Genomic DNA, 4,321 nt, shown 5'->3' with positions numbered 1-4,321 from the left:
GTCTCAGCTTCTTGTTTTTTCAGATGTCCCTTAATCTGTAATGCCAGATATTTCATACAAAAAACAATGAAAGATGAAGCAATTTTTTTTTGTTTTTGTGGGGGGGGGTTGTCTTTTTTTCCCCTAAAAAGAGTAGCATGTTCTTTTTGCTGTCAGGCCATTAGAGTAGCGTGTATCAATCTGAACTTTGGTTCATCTGGATCATATCTTCATTACAAATTTATTTTCACTAAATTTACCACTAACTGTAAATGTTTTCAGGGAAAACTCAGGATTTATTTTGTGGGTAAAAAGGGTAGCTCAACTGCTCTTTTAATTGTTTCACTCTTTGGGAAGTTCTCTTTGTTTTTCAGCCCTATATTAGGTCTCTGTGTAGCAATATACACTATAATTTCTAGATTGTCTTGGAAGGTTGTCTGTTAGCTTTCTTGCCTACCAACGCATTTTGTTGGTGAGATACTAATTCAGTATTTGAAGGGAGTTTGCCTTCCCACTCTTTCTCAATCTCTCTCTCTTTCTTCCTCTCCCTCTCCTTTCCCTCTCCCATTAGTTCATTTAAATAACGCTGTGTCCTAAACCTATGATGAGTTTACAAAAATTACTATACTTTGAATTTTACATAGCCTTTTGGTGGATTTTTACCTTTATGTAATGTGTCTGTTATTCTCTGGAAGCTTAAGCATTTACTATTTACTGTATTTTTCAGCATTTTGACTATGTTATGTGTAAAAGGTGCTTCTTTATTTAGCAATGCTCTAAGACTTATGACTTTCTTCATCATTGAATTTATGTCTTTTGGAAAAAAATCTTGGTCCTTGTCTTTCAGATATCTTCTCTATCTCACTTTTTTTCTTCTTTACTTCTCAGAATAAAATTATGTCCATGTTAGAATATTTGACATTGTTTCTCAAGCTATAAGTAGTTTTCTAAGTTTTTTTTTTCTTCTTTGTGTTATGACTTGGATCACTTATATTGACCTCTCTTCAAATACACTATTTTGTTCTTTTGCTGTGTTCAAATTTTGGCTAAGCCCATAGATGAACTCATTTTAATTATTGTATTTTTCAGTTCTCCTGTTTAAATTTAGTACTTTTTATATCTTCTATTTCTCTGCTGAAATTCCCTTATGTTTTTAAATTTTGTCCATATTTTCCTCTAGAGTTCTTAACACTTATCAAAGCTATTTTAAAGAACTTACATGCTATTTCCAAGCCCTCTGTAAGCGTTGTGTCTGGGGTAGATTTATTTCTATTGACTGGCATATTTTTTTTATTCTGGCCACATCTTTAGTTGTTATTATTTGCTTGTTTTGCTTGTTGGAGTGGCTGTTAATTTTATAAAAATTTTATTGCTAAAATTGTGTGGAGTTGAGGAAAAGAATGGACTAAAGAGAGTAAAATTTGCTGCCAGAGAAGTGTATACCCATTCCCTTCAGCTGTGTGTATGCTGGAATAGAGTCCTGAGTTAGTCTCATTGTAGTTGAGCTGGATGGGCGCTGGGTAGAATCAGGTATTGATATCATTTCACCACGAGCTCCAAATACATTGCAATAATTAAGACTTTGTGTTCAACTGGCTAGTCTCTTAAGAACACATAAAGCATTTATAGCCCTTGAGCTAATATTTTTATTAAACTGATAAGAACAGATAACTACACTTGATCTTAGCCTAAAGGCCGAGAAGCGATGAGCTAATATTTTAATCACTCTGTACTTCAGAGCTCAGGTTTTTGTGTCACTGGGAAGCGTTTTTGCTCTACAGCCCACCATCACTCCCAAGTTTTTCATACCACCCTGCTGACCTGACTCAGACTTTTACCTCTTTGTATTCAGTGTTGACCCCATGCACCTGGGTGACTCAGTGGGACACCTGAGTGGCTCAGTCAGGAAAGCAACCAACTCTTGATTTTGGCTCAGGTCATGATCTCAGTGTTCTGAGATAGAAGCCTGTCGCAGGCTCCACACTGAGCAAGAAGCCTGCCTGGGATTCTCTCTCTCCCTCCGCCCTCCCTCAGGCACACTTTTCCCTCTCTCTCAAATAAATAAATAAATAAAAGATGAGAAAAATGTAGCAGAACATTTTGAGACCTTAAATATGCAAATTTCTTAGGTATGACATAAACATTGAATAATACATATTATAAATTAAACTTAATTAAAACAAAATGCATTTATTCTTTAAACAACATATTTAAGACAAGAAATATTAAACCTCAAGCTGTAGGACAATATTGTGCTGTGTGAGCATTTGACTTAAATTTATTTATCAATGTGTATTATTGTATGTTATATCAATATGTAATCATTTTGACATAGGTTTATCAAAGATCTTATATCAAAAATGTAAACTAAAACACTCAATGATAAGAAAAAATTCAATCAAAAACTGGCAAAAGGGCACCTGAACAGCTCGGTTGGGTGTCCAACCTCTGCTTAGGTCATAATCTCACCATTTGTGGGTTCAAACCCCATATTGGGCTCTGTCAGGACAGCTCAGTGCCTGGAGCCTGGTTTGGTTTCTGTATCTCCTTCTATCTCTCTACCCCGCCTTTGCTCACACTCTGTGTGTGTGTCTCTCTCTCAAAAAAATCAATAAATATTTAAAAAAATTTTAAAAACTGGCAAAATATTTGACGTGATACAAGAGAGAATAGTGAATGGCCAATTACTCTGTAAAAAGATACTCAACCTAATTAGCCATCAGAAAACACAAATTAAAATCCCGTGAAATACTCCCCCATGCTCACTTGACTGGCTGGGGGAAACAAAAAAGGAGAATGCTAAGTTTTGGCTAGAGTGTGCCATAACTGGAACACTCAGACATCACTGTTGGAAATGTAAAATGGTACCACCACTTTGGAAAAACTTTGAATTTTATATAAAGTTAAAAACAAACACATTGATAAGACTGAACTATTCAAGTAATAGGCATTTGCCCAAGGAAATTACATCTATACAGAAAAAAATTCATGTGCTCTAAATATGTCTTAAACTCTTATTCTTGTACACCTTGCATTCTACTTTGAAAATATTGCTCCAGTGAACTGTTTCTGAAATGTAAATTCTTCATGGGCACTGCAAATATCTCTTCCTTCTTAAGTAATTTTCTTTTTAATAAGCTGAAATGTCATTGTACTTCCTGTGCTCCCATAACACTTGAGATATATCCAATAATATTGTGTTCGTTTACTAATAAGTATCTCTGAAACCATGGATGGGACTTACCAAGTGGAAGGATGTAAGACTTTGTGGTTAGATGGAGATTTGTCCATTTGAAGAGAGCTATTCAAATGCCAGTATCTCAAGGCTTTTTTAGGTGCTTGAAGGACATTCCTTCAAATTACTTCCTTTTTTGGTTATCACCTTGAGTCCATCTCTCAGAATGAGAAATATAAAATCTATATCTTTTCATCACTACTTTTTTGTTATTATTAATTATAAATGTAAAAAGCACCAGTTACAACTGTTGCATAAAATTAAACTCGTTTTATCTAACAGAGTGGAAGAGGGATTGGTTTACTGAAAAATATAGACACATTAATATTTTAGTTTCAGATTCATACATGTTCTTATTTCTCACTCCTAAGTATGAAACTATGGTTAAATCATCATAATCTTGACTATAAAATGCATAGAAGCAAACAAAAACAACAAATAAGTCAACAAAGAAAAAAGTAGGGTAAAACATTTTTAAAAAATTAACCAACTATTTTTTATAACAGAATAAAATATTTTCAGACATGAAAGGCAAGAGAAGGGTCTCCTGGGTGGCTTAGTCAGTTGAGCATCTGACTTCTGCTCAGGTCATGACCTCACAGTCCATTAGTGAGTCCGGCATCGGGCTTGCTACTATCAGCACAGAGCCGGATTTGGATCCCTGTCCCTTTTCCTCTTTGCCCTTACCCCACTCCCTCTCTCTCAAAAATAAATATTTCAACTTACCAAAACAAAGGGCAATAGATAATATGTTTTCCTTGCTTTATTTGGGAAGCCCATACAAATGTACTCTTGCATCAAGAACATCAACATCCCCATAACCACCACCACCATCAATAACAACAACAACCAAAGGGCAGAGGAAGAGAACAGAAACCTGGATATTTTGGAGCGATCCTGAGTAAAAATTGATTATCATCTGCGTAGCATTCTCAAAAAGTGACTAGACTTGGAGAAACAGAAATGTCTAAAAAGAAAATAGTTATAAAGCAGGAAGAGGGTTTAGAAAAATATAAAGCTTTGTGGTTACTAACACGTGTAAGTAAGAAAAATTAATAAGGAAAAAACTGTACAACATTGTACCTATATATAATACTGTATCACCCA

The 4,321-nt window shown here is 34.9% G+C and overlaps 1 non-coding gene across 1 annotated transcript; it reads right to left on the bottom strand.

Annotated features, from left to right (window-relative positions):
- Positions 1-1,487: 1,487 nt before the first annotated feature.
- On the bottom strand, positions 1,488-1,686 carry LOC115288696. The gene has a single exon (XR_003907135.1). It is a non-coding gene; the product is annotated as a U2 spliceosomal RNA (small nuclear RNA).
- Between the last annotated feature and the right edge of the window lie 2,635 nt (positions 1,687-4,321).

Source organism: Suricata suricatta, chromosome 3 (assembly GCF_006229205.1).
Source record: "Suricata suricatta isolate VVHF042 chromosome 3, meerkat_22Aug2017_6uvM2_HiC, whole genome shotgun sequence".
Lineage (NCBI taxonomy): Eukaryota > Metazoa > Chordata > Mammalia > Carnivora > Herpestidae > Suricata > Suricata suricatta.
This window is presented reverse-complemented; position numbering and strand designations above follow the sequence as displayed.